Below are 19743 nucleotides of genomic sequence, written 5' to 3' on the forward strand. Positions count from 1 at the left end.
ACAACCTCCCTATCTGCCCTGCTCTGTTCGTGACAGGGGAAGGTGCCCCAACCCCCTGATTGGCGCTGCTCTGTGCCAGATAAGGGGGAGCTCCCCAACCCTGTTTGGCCCTGCTCTGTGTGTGACAGGGTGTGGCACCCCAACCCCCCCATGGGCCCTGCTCTGTGTGTGACAGGGTGGAGCCGCAACCTCCCCATCGGCCCTGCCCTGAGTATGACAGGGGGGAGTGTCCCAACCCCCTGATCGGCCCTGCTCTGTGGATGACAGGGGGCGGTGCCCAAACCCCCCAATCGGCCCTACCTGAGCATGACTGAGGGTGGCATCACAACCTCCTGATCGGCCCTGCTCTGTGCATGACAGCGGGGAGCTCCCCAACCCCTTGATAGGACCTGCTCTGTGTGTGACATGGGGGAGCTTCCCAACCCCCTGATCGGCCCTGTTCTGTGCGTGACAGGGGGGAGCTCCCCAACCCCCTGATAGGCCCTGTTCTGTGTGTGGCAGGGGGGAGCTCGCCAACCTCCTGATGGGCCCTGCTCTGTGAGTGACAGGGGGGAGCTCCCCAACCCTCTGATTGGCCCTGCTTTGTGTGTGACAGTGGGGAGGCTCCCCAACCCCCTGATCGGCCCTGCTCTGTGTGTGACAGGGTACGGAGCCCCAACCCCCGATGGGCGCTGCTCTGTGCATGACAGGGGGCAGCGCCCCAACCCCCTTATCGGCCGGCTCTGTGACAGGGGTGGCACCACAACCCCGTTATCTGCCCTGCTCTGTGCGTGACAGGGGGTGGAGCCGCAACCTCCCCATCGACCCTGCCTTGAGTGTGACGGGGCGGCCCCCCCACCCCTCAATCGGCCCTACCCTGAGCGTGACTGAGGGTGGCATCGCAACCTCCTGATCCACCCTGCTCTGTGCATGACAGGGGGCGGCGCCCCAACTCCCCAGTCAGCCCTGCTCTGAGCCTGACCAGGAGCTGCGGGGCAGGCACCTAGGGATTGGGTCTGCCCTCTGCCACCCAGGAGTGGGCCTAAGGCAGCAGGTCGTTATCTCCCGAGGGGTCCCAGACTGTGAGAGGGCACAAGTGGGGCTGAACAACACCGCCCCCCCCCCCTGCCAGTGCACAAAATTTTGTGCACCGGGCCACCAGGAGAACAAAAGGAGAAAGACAAATTCACAATCAAAATAGGAAATTTTAGCATGTCTCTTTCAGTATATCTTTTTGTATATCTTTTTAAAAACTGAATATTTAGCCCTGACCGGTTTGGCTCAGTGGATAGAGCGTCAGCCTGCAGACTGAAAAGTCCCAGGTTCGATTCCGGTCAAGGGCATGTACCTTAGTTGCAGGCACATACCCTGTGGGGAGTGTGCGGGAGGCTGCTGATTGATGTTTCTCTCTCATCGATGTTTCTAACTCTCTATCCCTCTCCCTTCCTCTCTGTAAAAAATCAATAAAATATATTTAAAAATAAAAATAAAAACTGAATATTTAATTTTAAACCTTTCCATAAGAAAAACTTCTGGCCCAAATTGAATATTTAATTTAAAACCTTTCCATAAAGCCAGAAGCCAGCTCTGGCCCAATCAGGTAAATTCTTGCAAGTACCTAAAAAAAAAAAAAAAAAAAAGATAGCACTAATCCTACACAAATTACTCCAAGAGTAGAAAAACAAACAAACAAATGAACAAAAAAACCCAAATACTTTCCAACTCATTGTATGAAAATAGTAGGACTGTGCAAACAAAACCTGATAAGGATTTTAAAAATAATATTACAAGCCAATCTATCTATTGAATGTAATGTACACATATCTTTTTTCTACCCAGAAATACTTTATTTATTTTTTTACAATCTTTGTTGTTGAAAGTATTTCAAATGTCACCTTCCCACCTCAATAAATCCCCTCCTCTCTACCCCCACCTTCTCCCCAGGCCTTCACTGCACAGAAATATCTTTAAAAAAATATAAGGAGCACTGGCCGGCTTGGCTCAGTGGATAGAGCGTCAGCCTGTGGTTTGAAGAGTCCCAGGTTCGATTCCGGCCAACGGCACATGCCTGGGTTGTGGGCTTGGTCCCCAGTGGGGGGTGTTCAGAAGGCAGCCAATCAATGGTTCTCTCTCATCATTGACGTTTCTATCTCTCTCTCCTTCTCCCTTCCTCTCTGAAATCAATAAATATATTTAAAAAAAAGGGGAAACTCATTTCAGTTCCCTGTGTGTGTGGATTTGTTTTTTTTTAAAAAAAGGATAGCACATCAACAGCAAGTTGGGTTGATTCTAGGAATGCAAGGGTGGATTAATATTTTTAAAAAAATAATTGAATTTACCACATTAATATATTAAAGGAAAAATCTTTACAACTTCAAATAGCTCCATAAATATATGTGATAAAATTCAATGCCCCTTCATGATTTAAACACACACACACACACACACACACACACACACACACAACCAACTCAGCAAACTGAAGAATCAAAAGGAACTAATTCAATACTAGAGGCCCGGTGCACAGATTCGTGCACCAGGGGGGTCCCTCAGCCGGAACTGCACCCTCTTGCAATCCAGGACCCCTCAAGGGATGCCAGACAGCTGGTTTCGGCCCAATCCCTGAAGGCCAGGCTGAGGGACCCCACCAGTGCATAAATCCGTGCACTGGGCCTCTAGTATGCATATAATAACTTTGGTTAATCTCTTCCCCCTCCCCCGCCTTCCCTCTGAGATTCATCTGTCTGTTCCATGTTTCCATGCCTGTGTTGAGCATCTTCCCCCTGGTGGTCAGTGTGCATCATAGCAACAGGTAGAATAGTCAAATGGTTCAACAGTCAGCCAGTCAGTTAGGCTTTTATATATAGAGACTAGAGGCCCGGTGCATGAATTCATGCATGGGTGGGGTCCCTCGGGTTGGCCTGTGGAGATCGGGCCCCAGCTCGAGCCCCCAGCCTCGCAGCCCCGCAGCCCCACCTGGCACCCTGTCTTGGCCTGGTGCCGCTCCCTCAGTTGCTCCACCATCCTGCCTGCAGGGTGACTGATTGGGCCTGGGTCCCCTGCCTGGCTCACTCAGCATCTGGGAGCTGGGCGGCAGCCCCGCCACCTGCTGCTGCCACTGGTCGCTGTCTTTGGGGTGACTGGTGGGACGATCGGGCCCACGCTCGCACCTGCCTTGGCCTGGCGCCACCCGCTCACCTCCTCCACCATCTTGCTGTGGTCCCACTCTCATTGGGGCCCATCGGGGCCAGCAGCGCCTCCACTGCCACTCACTGCCAGTGCTGCATTGCTCACGCGTGCCATGTTCCGCACCGCCCCCTGGTGGTCAGCACATGTCATAGCGAGCGGTCGAACTCCCGGTCGAAGGACAGCCCGAGGGGACAATTTGCATATTAGGTTGTTTTTTTAAGCTTCTTTAATACTGATGAAAAGCATGTGTAGTTCAAATAAAACATACTTAGTGAACAGTAGCAGATGCTTCATATAAATTACTACTTTGATATACATGTCTTACGGTCTATGAGAAAAGAGAAAGAACAAAATGTCAGTTTTGCTACATTTTAACAGGTTTTTTGAGGGAGAATTTTTTGGGTTTTGTCAGTGACATCAAACAAAATTCCTGAGTCCCGCAGGGTACAGAGTGCTGCCCTGCACCTCAGTTTACATGACGTGGAGAAAAGTGTGGTTCTTGCCCCTTGAGGAACTTACAGTCTGAGGGGCTGACAACTCACAGTCTTAAGAGTTGAGTGAATAATAAAGTTATTTAAGGCAATTCCTCATCCCCTCCAGCTATTGTGGACGGAACCATTTTAAAATTAATCTAATCAAGATGAGAGACCAGACTAAATCTTGCTGAGAATTCTTTCAGGCTCCTAAAGTTTCTGATATCCATCTCAGTAAACGGAATTGACCCAACAGACAAATGAAAGACTAGATCTCTTGAAGTGCAAGGGCTAGGACAACTTAATTGTGGTTACTTATTTTAAAAAGCAAACATATTGAACAGTATGACAGGTTATTACACTAGTTTAAAAACAAGCCAAGTACTGCACTACATTCCCCTCGTGCTAGCACTGGTCATTGAAAGTAGTGCTATTAAATATGTGAGCTCTACATCTGACGCACAGAAAGCCCACTGCAGATTTAATGTTCTGTGTATCAAACAGGCACCTTGTGTATACTATGAAAGTTTTATTTATGCCCCATTAAGTCAAAAATAATGTAAATAGTCAAATTATAACAAGTTAATGACCTGCATATTTCCATATGGATGAATGGTGATATATATAAACAGAAAATAAATGGCAATCCTATCTACCTATGTAAAAAAAAAAATAGAGTATCTCCAAATTTTGCATACTCATCGCTATAAGAGGTATGCAGGTTTCCAGGTCTCACAATCAGTTGTCAGAAAAACAGCAGTTATTCCTGAAGTATCTTATTAGCATCTGACTCAAATTATTTTTAGATTAAATGATTTAGAAGACATTATTAACCCACCTAAAAATTGGTAATTATTCTGAGATGGTTCTGTGTTAACCCTAGATTCACTATCAGAAAGAATAACAATATGATGTAGAAGAACAGCAAATCAACATGACCAAAAATATGCTCACTTTCAGAAACAATCTTGTCATATGGAAAAATCACAGCTACAACCTGGGAACACTCCCATGTGGATATTGATCTGGCCAAGGCACACTCTAAGCAGGAAAAGGATGAGATCAGATGAACTTAGGCCACTTTAGAGGAGCAGCCTAGAAATTTACTTCTTGGACAGCATAACTGGTCCAGACTCACCAAAGCAGTTTCATACTATCCTACCCACATCAGCCAAAAGATTGACATTAATTCAAAAAACCAAGAGCATAGTGGAGCAGAAGGGAACAGACAGGTAAACTCTAGTACATTCTTATTGCTGTAATAAGTTTGAAGATGAACACATCCTACCCACAACAGTGTTGTTCCAGAAAGAGGGCAGTAGTGGTCAATTAGAAAAGAGAATATTAACTGAACAATCAATAGAAAAGTAAAAACATGTTTCAAAACCTACAATAAGCCTGTATCCAAAGGAGTCTTACATGTCAGTGATGTGCTGGACATGGGTTCTGTGCTACAGCTTTGCAGTGGGCTCCCTCTGGCCCACTGGCCTGGCACAGCCTGCTTCCTGCCTAAAGGGAGAGGATTCTACACAGAGCTACGATGTTTCTAGTGAATGATAAAATTCACAGAAGTTCCATGTTATTCATGGCAGGGTCATTCCTTGTGCAAAGTTTGATGTAGATGAAGATAAAGTGGTTTCTTGGTCAGTAATTATCATTTCTTTCTTTTAAAATCAGTGGGTTTCTTGTATAGTTCTATTATAATGGGCCCAGGTTTAATTTCACTCATCTCCATGAAATATGAGGAAGCAAAAAACACCCAACCAGAAAAGCTAAAAGAAAAAATAATCCAAAAATATGAAGATAGTGTAAGGAGCCTCTGGGACAACTTCAAGCATACCAACATCTGAATTATGGGGGTGCCAGAGGAAGCGAGAACAAGATATTTAAAACCTATTTGAAGAAATAATGACAGAAAATTTCCCCGACCTGGTAAAAGAAATAGACTTCCAAGTCCAGGAAGCACAGAGAAATCAAAGAAAGGGGAACCCAAAGAGGACCACACCAAGACACATCATAATTAAAATGCCAAGGACAAAAGACAAAGAGAGAATCTTAAAAGCAGCAAGAGAAAAGCAGTTAGTTACTTACAAGGGAGTTCCCATACGACTGTCAACTGATTTCTCAACAGAAAATATGCAGGCCAGAAGGGAGCGGCAAGAAACATTCAAAGTAATGAATAGCAAGAACCTACAACCAAGATTACTCTACCCAGCAAAGCTACCATTTAGAATTGAAGGTAAGATAAAGAACTTCACAGACAAGAAAAAGCTAAAGGAGTTCATCACCACCAAACCAGTATTATAAAAGTTATAAGATGCTGAAGGGTATTCTTTAAAAGAAGGTAAAGATAAAAAACATGAACAACAAATTGGCAACAAATACATATCTACCAACAACTGAATTTAAAAATCAAACAAATAAACAAGCTGATGAACAGAATAAACTTATGAATGGAATAGAATCAGGGGCATGGAAATGGAACAGACTGACAATTCTCAGAAGGAAAGGGGTGTGGAGGGTGTAAGAAGAGATTAGACAAAGATCTTATATGCATGTATGCATTACCTATAGACACAGACAATAGGGTGGTGAGGGCCTGGGGTGGAGTGCAACCAGGTGGAGGGGAGCTATGGGGGGAAAAAAGAGGGACATCTTTAATAATCTCAACAATAAGATTAATTTTAAAATAAGTAAATAAATAAATTATAGGGGTTTAACATAACAGTACTGTATAGTATACCTGAAAGTTGCTAAGAGAACAGACCATAAATTTTCTCACTAAAAAAGATAAAAAGTAAAAAATAAAGAAATGATAATTACGTCAGGTTATGAAGGTATTAACTAACCCAACTATAGTAATAATTTCACAAAATAAAAAGATGTTAAATCATTAATTGTACAATTACACTTCTACAGTATTACATATCAATTATATCTCAATAAAGATGTAAAAAATAAACACATATGGAATGGAAAGTTAGACATCAAATTGTAATTATTGACATCTAAAAACTCTAAAAGAAACCATAGAATCTAATAGAAATAATAAATGAATATAGCAAGATCTGTGGCTACACGGTGAAAAAATATATATACATGAGTTGGTTTTTTATACACTAGCAACAGGCATTTTAAAAATGAAGCTTAAAACAATATCCTTTACAAGATCATAAAATAAAATTGAATACCAGGCATAAATCTAACAAAAAGTATGCACGTCCTCTGCATAAAAAATCTGTAAAACAACCCTGAGAAAAATTACAGAAGACTAAAATAAGTGGTAAATATAATGCATTTATAGATTGGATACTAGTTTTTCCAAAATAAAATTGCAATCAAAATTCCATAAAATTTTATTTTGTGGATACTGACAAGTAAACTCCAAAATTTTGATCGAAACATGATACCAAGAATAACCAAAACTATAGAAAAAAAGAACAAATCTGAGTGATTTATAAAACCAGGTATAACACTTCTAAATACACATTAATTAGCAATAGCAATGTATTATTAATAAAAGTATAATAATAAACCAATGCAACTGAATAGAGTTCAGAAGTAGACCCAAAAATATGTAAGTACTTGAATTATGATAAAGATATTCCTGAAGTACCTGGGGAAAGGACAAATTGTCAGCAAATGCTACTAGATCAATTAGATACCTCATCAAAAATAAACAAATAAATAAAATGAATCCTATCCACCCCAATCCTCAACTCACAGTTGACTCCCACACGAAAAGAAACGAAATCTATGTAATGGAGTCCTAAATGTTAATGCCAACAATAAAATTTCAAGAAAATAACAAAGAAAAATGTCTCCGTGATCTTGTGGTAGACAGAGGTTTTTCTTTTTAAAACACAATATAAAGGACATGTATGCATGCATATATGCCAAACCAATGGACATGGACAACAGGGGGATGAGAGCATAAGTCGGGGGGGGGGGGATGGGGGCCTAATGGAGGGGATGAGGGCACATTTGTAATACCTTAACTAATAAAGAATTAAAACAAACAAACAAACAAAACAAAAAAACAATGCAAATAAGCAAAAAAAAACCCACAATATAAAAAGCACTAAGTATAAAATAAGAGAATGATAAACTAAAGTTAATAAAAATGGGAAAAAAATTGCTTATTGAAAGAATTATCCTATATAATAAAAGGCTAATATGCAAAATGTTCCCTAAGGGATTTGACGGACTGAGAGTTTGACCACTTGCTATGACATGTGCTGTCCACCAGGGGGCAGCACGGAATGAAGGAAGGCCCAGCCAGAAGCCAGAAGCCGGGGGAAGGAAGGCCCTGATCGGCCCTGATCGCCGGCCTAGGCCTAGGGACCCTTACCCGTGCATGAATTTCATGCACCAGACCTCTAGTACAAGAATGAAAAGATAAGTCTCAGAGTAAGAGAAGACAGAAGTAATATGCATATTTGATATTCACATTATATAAAGAAACACCTACAACTCAATAACAGAAATAGTAACAAATCCAACTATAACGTGAGCAATAAATTTCAACACATGCATTATAGTAAAGGATATCTAAACAGAAAATAAACACATGAAAAGATATTTCATTTCATCAGTGACTTAAAAAATACAAACTAAAACCATAATGGACTACCATGCCACATATACAAGAAAAGCTAAAGTTAAAAAGGCAGCTAATACTAAGCAATTGACAATCTCATATACCAGGTATACCGGTTAATAATGCAGATTTTTTTCAACAGATGGAGTTACACATATGTTGATATACATGCAATTTGATATGTATGTTATTTTGTTGTATTGACAGGAAGCTTCAAAACTTCTTATGTCAAATTTTCTGAAGGTGTTAACATCATAGATATTTTTACACTTAAAAATGTCGAATTTCGTGCCAAAAAAAAGAGCATTTGCGGAAAGTTTTAATTACTTTATTTGAAGAAAAGTGCTGCTGAAAGTTATCGTATACTCGGGAGGCTTATGATGAACATCCTCCATCTCACAATACTTATGAACGCTGGTTTAAACGCTTTAAAAGAGATGATTTCGATGTGAAAGATAAAGAACGTCCAGGTCAACCAAAAAAGTTTGAAGACCAACAATTACAAGCATTATTGGATGAACATGCGTGTCAAACTAAAAAACCACTTACAGAAAGATTAAACATTAATCAGCAAACAATTCCCAATTGTTCACATGCAATAGGAAAGATTTTAAAGGAAGGAAAATGGGTGCCACATCAACTGAACAAAAGACAAATGGACATCAGTAAAATGTTGCTTCAACGGCACGAAAGAAAGTCTTCTTTGCATCGAATTGTGACTGGTGATGAAAAGTGGATTTATTTTGAGAATCCCAAATGCACAAAATCATGGGTTGATCCAGGTCAACCATCAACAAGTGAGACCAAATCACTTCGGAAGGAAGACAATGCTCTGCGTTTGGTGGGATCAGGAAGGTGTGGTATATTGTGAGCTTCTAAAACCAGGTAAAACTGTTAATATGATCACTACGAACAACAAATAATCAATTTGAACAACACTTTGATTGTAAAACAACCAGAATGGGCCAGAAGACACGGCAAAGTAATTTTGCTTCATGATGACGCACCATCGCACACTTCAAAACCAGTTAAAGACACATTAAAAGATCTTGCCTGGGAAGTATTAACCCACCCGCTGTATTCACCAGACCTTGCTCCTTCAGATTATCACTTATTCTGATCGATGGCACATGCACTTTCTGAGCAGCGCTTCAAAATGTACGAAGAAGTGGAAAATTGGGCCTCTGAATGGTCTGCCTCAAAACAAGAAAAGTTCTATAGGGACGGTATCCACAAATAACCTGAAAGATGGGGGAAATGTGTAGCTAGCGATGGACATTACTTTGAATAAAGCACTTTTTATGTTTCTCTTGAAATTATCATGTTTTCTTTGATTGCAAAATCCACATTATTAATCAGTACACCTGGTACTGATAATAAGAGTAGAAATTGGTATAATCTGCCTGGTTGGTGTGGCTCCATGGTTGAGTATCGACACAAGAACCAGGAAGTCACTGTTCAATTCCTAATCATGGTACATGCCCAGGTTGAGGGCTTGATCCCCAGTAGGGCGCCTGCAGGAGGAAGCTGATGGATGTTTCTCTCTCATCATTGATGTTTCTATCTCTTTCTCCTCTCTCTCTATGAAATTAATAAAAACACTTTAAAAAAAGAAATAGCTATAATAATTTTGGAAACTTTTGTCAGTATTGACTAAAGCTGAACATCGTCATTATCATCGTTTGGTATATATCCAACAGAAATACTTAGACATATACCACAAAACATGCAATAACAGGGTCGCCAACCAGTGGTCCACAGACGACTGGTGGTCCATGAGGCGATTGCTGAACTAGAATGTCCACTATTTAGAATGGCCCTAAACTATAAATGACCAAATGTCCATCTACTGAAGAATAGCTTAAAACAAAATTGTGATATATTCATACACAGGAATATTACAAAGCAAAAAAATGTATTTTAAAGTCTGTAACTACACATAGATGTAACACAACATGAATAAATCCCACAAACATAAGCAAAGAAGATATATCACATGATTTTATTAATATATTACTCAAAAAGTCAAAACTTATCTATTATATGTAATAGATAAGTTATCCTGGGGGAGTAGGAGTGGAAGGAGACATGAGAAGACTTCTGTGGTATGGCAATGCTTTGTTTCTCGATCTGGGTACTGCTTACTTTGGTATGTTGACTTTTCAACAATTCACCTAGGTATATACTTAAGATTTCTGCCCATTTTTATATGTATGTTTTATTGCAGGAAAACATTTCATTAAAAACAGCTTAGCCTGGCTGGTGTTGCTCAGTAGTTAAGCACTGACCTATGAACTAGAAGGTCAATTCCCAGTCAGGGCACAGGCCTGGGTTGCAGGCTAGATCCCCAGAATCCAACCAATGATTCTCTCATCATTGATGTTTCTATCTCTCTCCCTCTTCCTTCCTCTCAGAAATCAATAAAAATCTTTTTTTTAATCTTTCATTTCTTTATTGGTTAAGGTATTACATATGTGTCCTTATCCCCCCCCACTGCCCCCCCCCCACTCATGCTCTGTTGTCTGTGTCCATTGGTTGGGCTTATATGCATGCATACAAGTCCTTTGGTTGATCTCTCACCCTTACCCCCACCCTCCCCTACTTTCCCTCTGAAGTTTGACAGTCTGATTGCTGCTTCTCTGTCTCTGAATCTGTTCCTGTTCATCAATCTATGTTGTTCACTCTGTTCCGCAAATGAGTGAGATCATGTGGTATTTATCTTTCTCTGATTGGCTTATGTCACTTAGCATAATGCTCTCCATTTCCATCCATGCTGTTGCAAATGGCAAGAATTCCTTCTTTTTTACTGCAGCATAGTATTTCATTGTGTAGATGTACCACAGTTTTTTAATCCACTCATCTGCTGATGGGCACTTAGGCTGTTTCCAAATCTTAGTGAATTGTGCTGCTATGAACATAGGGGTGCATATATCCTATAGTTGTGGTCACAAGAGGGTTGGTGAAGTATCATTACTTTCATGTTTTTCTCTCTGTCCTCTCACAACTTATTCCATGGGTACAGTAACAGAAATGTGCATCAGAGTGGAGTAAATTAAGCCTCAGCTTATTGACTGGAGGACCACAAAGGAAAACTCTAGGGAACTAAAAAATATCAGTTGTATCATGGGGAGAAAGAGCTTAAGAAAGTAACTCCATAAAGTTATAAAATTCTGGGCTCATCCTGACCTGCACATACATGGATCTGTTTTTAATCAGTGTGCAAAAGAAATTACGTACTAAATTAAAAGACCAGCACACAGGTCCAAGACTGGCCACTGGTACACATGGAGAAATCTGACAAGCACTGAAAATAAAACTGACATAGGAATCACAGAAGGCAGCTTGTAACTTATGACCTAAATCTAACCAAATCAATTGCCTGCCGAAACAAAAATACCAACATTCTCCACAGAATTTAAATAAGATTCAAAATCTCATAACATAATATTAAAAATGTCCAGAAAACAACCAAAATTACTAGGCATATGAAGAACCAGAAAAATCTCAACAAACATGAGAAAAGATAATTAACACTCACAAACACTGAAATGAGACAGATGTTGAAATTATATGCAAAGATTTTAAATTCGCTCTTATAAAATTGTTCCAACAAGGAACAGTCTTGAAACAAAAAAATAAACAAGAGCAACAAATCACTGTATGCTCTCAATAACAATGAAGATGACAAAGAAACGAGTCACTGAGCTTTAAGTTATATCAATTGAAATGATCCAATATGAACAAAGAGGAAAAATAAAAAGGGGTTCAAAGATTTGTGGGACAAGAAGTCTAGCATTCATGTTATCAAAGGATCAGAAGAAAAAGAGAAAAAGTACAGTGCTGAAAAAATTTTTGAAGAAATAATGGCTGAAAACTTCCCAAATTTTGTAAAATACATTAACCTATAGATTTAAGAAGTATAGAAAACTCCAAATAGAATAAAAACAAAAACAACCAAGTCCAAATACATCAAAAGGAAGCTGTGGAAACTAAAGGTAAGAAATAATATCTTGAAAGCATCCAGAGGAAATCACACATTAGGGGAACAATGATTCAAATGACTGTGGATTTCTCATCAGAATCCATAAAAGCCAAAAGGAAATGACACAACTCTTTTTAAAGTGCTGAGAGAAAAGAACTGTCAACATAAAATGGTATACCCACTTAAAATATCTTTACAGAACAAAGTGAAATAAACACCTTGTCAGAGAAAAAGGAACTAAAAAATAAAAATCTGTTGCCAGGAGAAGTTCTCTAAAAGAATTGCTAAAGGAAGTTCTCCAGATAGAAGGAAAAGGATACCAGAAAGAAACATTATACATTAAGAAGATTAGCCAAAGAACTTATATGCATTTTATATGCAGAACTCACGGACACAGACAATAGTGCAGTAGGCCTGGGGACAGGTGAAGGTGGGTCAATGAGGTAAAAAGGGGATAATATGTGATACTTTGAACAATAAAGATAAATTTACAAAAAAGAAAAAACAACAGAAATGATAAGCACATGAGTAAACATAATAAATATTCTGCTTTTGAGTTTTAAAAAATACTAGAGGCCTGATGCACAAAATTCATGCACTGGAGGGGGGGTCCTTCAGCCTGGCCTGTGCCCTCTCACAGTATGGGACCCCTTGCTCCTTACCACCCACCTGCTCGCTGTTCCTTACCACTCTGCTCGCTGCTCATTATTGCTGCCGCAGATGCGGGAGAGGCTCCCGCCACCACTGCTGAGCTCACCAGCCATGAGCCCAGTTTCTGGCTGAGCGGAGCTCCCCCTGGTGGATCACACTGACCACCAAGGGGCAGCTTCTGCATTGGGCGTCTGCCCCTGGTGGTCAGTGTACATCATAACGACCGGTCATTCTGGTTGTTCCACCCTAATGGTCACTTAGGCTTTTATTATATAGACTAGAGCAGCAGTTCTCAACCTGTGGGTCGCAAACCCTTTGGCAGTAAAACAACCCTTTCATAGGAGTCACCTAAGACCATCCTGCATGTCAGATATTTACATTATGATTCATAACAGTAGCAACATTACAGTTATGAAGTAGCAATGAAAATAATTTTATGGTTGGGTCACAACATGAGGAACTGTATTTAAAGGGCCAGAAGGTTGAGAACCACTGGACTAGAGGCTCAGTGCATGAAATTCGTGCACGGGGGTCCCCTCAACCCAGCCTGCACCCTCTCCAATCCGGGACCACTCGGGGGATGTCCGACTGCCGGTTTAGGATTGGGCCTAAACCGGCAGTCGGACATCCCTCTCACAATCTGGGACTGTCGGCTCCTAACTGCTCACCTGCCTGCCTACCTGTTTGATTGCCCCTAACTGCCTCTGCCTGCCGACCTGAATGCCCCTAACTGCCCGCCTGCCAGCCTGAATGCCACCAACTGCCTCCCCCACCAGCCTGGTTACCCCCAACTGCCCCCTCCCTGCTGGCCTGGTCACCCCTTACTGCCCCCCTTCTGGCTTGGTCACCCCTCATGGCCCCCCCTGCTGGCCTGCTCACCCCCAACATCCTCCTCTGCTGGCCTGGTCACCCCTCACTGCCCCCCTCTGCCAGCCCGGTTGCCCCTCACTGCCCCCCCTACCGGCCTGGATGCCACAAACTGTGCCCCCTGCCAGCCTGGTTGCCCCTCACTGCCCCCCCCCCCCCGCCGGGCTGGTCGCCCCACGCAGCCTGCTGTTTGGTCATTTGGTTGCCCCTCAATGCCCCCCCTGACAGCCTGGTCTCCCCACACAGTCTGCTGTTTAGTCTTTTGGTCGTCCCTCACTAACACCCCTGCTGGCCTGGTCGCCCCACGCAGCCTGCTGCTCAGTTGTTTGGTTGTCCCTCACTAATACCCTGCCAGCCTGGTCGCCCCACGCAGCCTGCTTGTTCAGTCATTTGGTCGTCCCTCACTAACCCCCCTGCCAACCTGGTCACCCCACGCAGCCTACTGCTCAGTCATTTGGTCATCCCTCACTAACCCCCCTGCCAGCTTTGTTGCCCCACTCAGCCTGTTCGGTCGTCTGTTCAGTTGTTTCAGATGTGACAACCCCTGGCTCTTTATATATATAGATGTTTCACAATTGAAAGCAAAAAAACATAATATCTGGTAGGTTTTCAATGTATATAGATATTAACAATAATGCAAAACTTTGAGAGTAAAAAAGTTTATACTGTGGCAAGATTTCTACATTCTACTTGAAGTGATAAAATATTGATTCTGAAAATACTATGAAAAGTTAAGTATGTATATTGCAAACATTACAAAAAAAAAAAAACTACCCAAAAATATATAGTAAAAAGCACAATAGACAAATTAAAATTTTTTCAAATAATTTCAAAACAAGGCAGGAAATGGGAAACAGAGGAATGGAAAACAGGGAACAGAATATAAAATGGTAGACAAATCCAAACGTATCAATAATCACATTTAATATAAATGCAATTATTGATACACACACACACACACACACACACACACACACACACACACACACTTACAAGTTCCTAGAGCCATGTATGCTAAGAAAGAAGTAAACACTATACTGTGCTATGGACTAGCAAGAGGTTCCTATTTTAGATAGAATGATCTGAAAAAGCTGCTTTGGAGAGCTATCAATTAAGCTGAGACTATAGTCAACAAGGACCCACACAACCAGAGAGTTTAAGAGCCTGTTCCAGCATACTTAATGAGAACAATGAAAGTGAAATAGCCTGGCCTGGGTGGCTCCGTTTTTGAGCATAGGCCCATGAACCAGGAAGTCACAGCTCGATTCCTATTCAGGACACATGCCCGGGTTTCAGGTTCGATCCCCAGTAGGGAGTGTTCAGGAGGCAGCCAATCAATGATTCTCTCTCATCACTGATGTTCCTATCTCTCTCTCCCAGTTAGTACCTCTCTGAAATCAATAAAAATATATTTTTTAATAAAAGAAAGTGAAATAGTCAAAGGTCTCTTCCAAAGTAAGAGAAGATTTGTGGTGCCTCAAGTGCACTCTTCAGCAAATACACCATTAGAAACCAATCACTCTCTGGAGGAAATAACAGAGGAAGAGAAAACTTCACTGGGTTCTGACTGAAACAATATCTTATGAACCTAGGTAGATTCGACCCTGCCCAGGCTGACACGGCAGAACAGGGAAAACAAAAGTTCCTTTACTTGCAGCTGCCATTTCTGGTGACAAACCTCCTCTGCCACAGAAGGTCTAATAGTCATTCCTAAGAAAACCAATTTTACCATGGCTGCCAAGTAGAAGTCTGGGACTCCACTTTATCCCACAACTATCCCATAGATCAGGTGGGTCCTGATGTGAACAGTGCTACTGCCACTAGGAGATGAAGCATTCAGCCCCTCACTAGGCCATGGTAACCAACACAATGAGCCACCCCATGACTGTGAAATAATTCTAACAACTCCAGCTCCAGAGACTCCTGGGCAAGTTCCTAAATTGCAGTAGCCAGAGACAGGATAGCTGTGCCTCCTCCTACCTACCTGCACATTCTAACTAAAAGTCAGACATACCTATCCTTGTACCAAGTGATTGAGGACCAATATAAACAAGATAGTTTCCTGAGTTCTGTTCATAGAGCTCAGCCAGCCAGAACCTTATTTCTTTTTCCCTCCACATGGCTTTGCTTCATTCCTAATTCTTGATTTGAAATCTAAGTGTTGCACTATTGTACTTTGAGCACGTCTTTTGATCTTGGCCTCATGGACTTAATGAAAATCACTCTCCGAGAACTCTGACAAAACAAAACAAAACAAAACAAAACAAAACAAAACAAAACAAAACACTGTGTTTCTTTTTCACTCAGTCCAACTCAAGTAGGACAAGTCTTCATTGTTTTAGCTCTTGTACTTAAGTCTGAAATCATTGACAAAGATGTCTTCCAGGTAAGGTATTTTACACTATAAGGGAAGGTCAAAGCCCTGATAAGTCAAAATATTCAAGTCAGAAATGATGGCTCTAAAAGAGAAACAGAAAAACAAATGTCACTCCATCACCCCAAGTCTGACTTCAACTTTTCTAGATAATCTGTGTTTCTGGGTAAAGTGGGACCAAAAGAAATGGAGGGAGGGGATACATTTATTTTGCATGTTTGTGAGGAAATGGGCCTATTTCCATAGATGAAACAACATGAATGGAAAATAACTGGGAGAGGGTTCTAGTAAAGTGAAATAGGAAAAGGTAAATTTTGTGGCACACTAAACCTAATTGTTTAAATTCATTTTAAAGTTTGGTGGCAAATAGTGTTGGTTTTATTTTATTGATAGATTTAAAACATCCATTTATCACGCCAAAGGTTTAATAGTAAAGGAGGTCTACTACCGGAATAAGACCAATATCTCTGAACAACCAGCATATTGACAAAAGAGTGCCTAAATGTAATCAAACTCAGCTCCTAGGAAGGAGAGATGCTTGTAATCTTTCATCCCCCAAATATAAATCTTTAATTAATTATTCAAGGTATTCTGCAATTGTCACTAGGCCAACAAAACTAAAGCAAGGAATGAAGGAAAATCTGTGCCTTTTGAGTCAAACAGGCGGATATATATTCATGAAAATAACGCATAGACCAGGAAGATGACAGCAGAAAATTGACCATACTCAGCTCACCTCTGTTACTAAACCATGTGCTGAAGGTCGTCTGCTGACTTAAGATAGCAGGGTAGGTATCCCAGACCAAATAATGATCCTCTTCTAGGAAGACATACTAAAATCACTAGGGAAGCTTTTTTTCAAATTAACCTTTCCCTCCTTCAGCTTAGAACTGATTCAATTGTTACAAGAACTTCAAGTGAAGGATATAAAGAAAGTTAAGATATAATGGAAAGCTACCCATCAGCAACTATGTCCTTAAAAGTACTCTCTGAACAGCCAATATTTTGACAATATTCTGAGAAGCCAAGAATCTTGGTTAAATTTAAACAACCATGATAAATTGGACACTGTACCAAAATATGCAGACTACTTAACCCTCATCTGCCTCAATCAACAGCATGCAAGGGAGAGACCAATATGCCAAGTGACTATCTCACAGCTTACTGGTAGGAATAACTCACTTTGACAAGGATGGGCAAAGTGTTTTATTCTCATTTCACTAAACCCTAATTCCTAATTCTTTTAGGAATTTTTCATTTTAACGTAAGACCGCATGGTTCCTAATATATATACCACAAGGTAACTTTGAGTTTTTGGATCTAAGTGCTGTGAGTGAGCTGAGATAGTGTTCTCTGCTTCTCTAACCTCACTGGCATGACAACAGAGGGTAGGGGTGCAGACAGGCTTTATACCTGAACTGCTGACAAGGCCTCTCCCAAAAAGAAATTGGGCCATAAAAAAACAATGAGAAAAAAAATCAAAACACTTGGAGGTGAAATAGCACGCTACTAAACAATGATTGGGTTACTAAAGAGATCAAAGAAGTAATAAAAAGCATCCTGGCAACAATCCAAAATCTATGGGACATAGTGAAAGCAGTCTTGAGAAGGAAATTCATAAGCTCTACAGGACTACCTCAAAGAAACAAGAAAAAATTGTAATATATTATTTAACCATACAATGTAAAGAATTAGAAAGAGAGCGACAAGCCCAGAGCAAGCAGAAGGAAGGAAATAAAGATCAGAGCGAAAACAAATGACATAGAGACCAAAATAACAATACAAAAGATCAATAAAATCAAGAGCTAGTTCTTTGAAAGGATAAACAAGATTGATGAACCTCTAGCCAGACTCACCAAGAAACAAAGAGAGATGACCCAAATAAATAAAATCAGAAATGAAAGAGGTGAAGTAACAACAGACCCCACAGAAATACAAAGGATTTTTTAAAAATGCTACTAATAACTCTACTCCAACAATCTGGACAACCTACTAAATGGACATATTCTTAGAAAAATACAAACTTCCAAAGCTCAATCAGGAAGAATCAAAAATCTGAATAGACCCATAACTACTGATGAAATTGAAGCAATAATCAAGAATCTTCCAACAAACAAAAGCCCTGGTCCAGACGGCTTTACAGGGGAGTTCTACCAAACATTCAAAGAAGAACTAAAACCTGTCCTCCTCAGGCTATTCCAAAAAATTCAAGAGGAAGGCACACTACCAAGCTCTTTCTATGAAGCCAGCATTACCTAATTCCAAACCCAGATAAAGACACCACAAAGAAAGAGAACTACAGGCCAATATCCCTGATAAACATAGATGCTAAAATCCTCAACAAAATTTTAGCAAATCGGATCCAGCATTACATTAGAAAGATCATACACCATGACCAAGTGGGGTTTATTCCGGGGATGCAAGGCTGGTACAATATCCACAAATCAATAAATGTGATACATCGTATAAACAAATTGAGACAAAAATCACATAATCATATCAATTGATGCAGAAAAAGCATTTGACAAAATCCAACACCCTTTCTTGATAAAAACTCTCAGCAAAGTGGGAATAGAAGGATCATACCTCAACACAATAAAAGCCTTATATAACAAACCTACAACTAACATACTCAATGGGTAAAAGCTAAAACCATTTCCCCTATGAACAGGAAAAAGACAGGATGCCTACTTTCACCACTCCTGTTTGACAAAATACTGGAAGTGCTAGCCATAGCAATCAGACAAGAAGAAGAAATAAAAGGCATCCAAATTGGAAAAGTAGAAGTAAAACTGTCATTATTCAGAGACTAGAGGCCTGGTGCACAAATTCGTGCACAGGTGGGGTCCCTTGGCCTGGCTGGTGATCAGGGCCAATGGCCGTCGGCAGCCAGGAGGAGGGACCACAGGAAGTTGGCCAGCTGGCCCGATCAGGGCTCATCTGGACAGCCGGCTAGGGGGAGGGACTGTGGGAGATTGGACGGCCATGGGATGTTGGCCGTGGGAGTACACTGTCCACCAGGGGGCAGCTCCTGCATTGAGCATCTGCTTCCTGGTGGTCAGTACATATCATCGTGACCAGTCGACTGGTCATTCGGTCGTTTGGTCACTTAGGCTTTTATAGATAGAGATTAAATGATATTGTACATAGAAAACCCTAAAGATTCAATCAAAAAACTATCAGACTTAATAAATGAATTTGGTAATGTAGCAGGATACAAAATTAACACCCAGAAATCTATAGCTTTTTTATACACCAATAATGAACTCACAGAAAGAGAGACTAAAAAAAAACAATCCCATTTATATTGCAACAAAAATATTAAGATACCTAGGAATAAACTTAACTAAGGAGGTAAAAGACCTGTACTCAGAAAACTATAGGGCATTGAAAAAAGAGACAGAGGAAGACATAAACAAATGGAAGAACATACCATGTTTGTGGGTTGGTAGGGTCAACATCATTAAAATGTCCATACTACCCAAAGCAATTTATAGATAATAATAAAAAGTGAATAAATAAAAAAAACTGAGCCATAGTCAAACATGGAGGTTTTGAACTCTGCTTAAGGTAAAAGGAAACTAAGTCATATTACAGGCAACTAACTCTTCAGTTATTTTGCCTTTTA

At 40.8% G+C, this 19743-nt stretch overlaps 1 protein-coding gene across 9 annotated transcripts in view; it reads right to left on the reverse strand.

Moving 5' to 3' along the window:
• The window catches only part of ZBTB20 (zinc finger and BTB domain containing 20), an 892970-nt gene that overhangs the window by 683658 nt on the left and 189569 nt on the right, over positions 1-19743 (reverse strand). The gene's annotated exons all lie outside the window — the stretch shown is intronic.

This window comes from Myotis myotis, unplaced genomic scaffold (assembly GCF_014108235.1).
Source record: "Myotis myotis isolate mMyoMyo1 unplaced genomic scaffold, mMyoMyo1.p scaffold_m19_p_2, whole genome shotgun sequence".
Lineage (NCBI taxonomy): Eukaryota > Metazoa > Chordata > Mammalia > Chiroptera > Vespertilionidae > Myotis > Myotis myotis.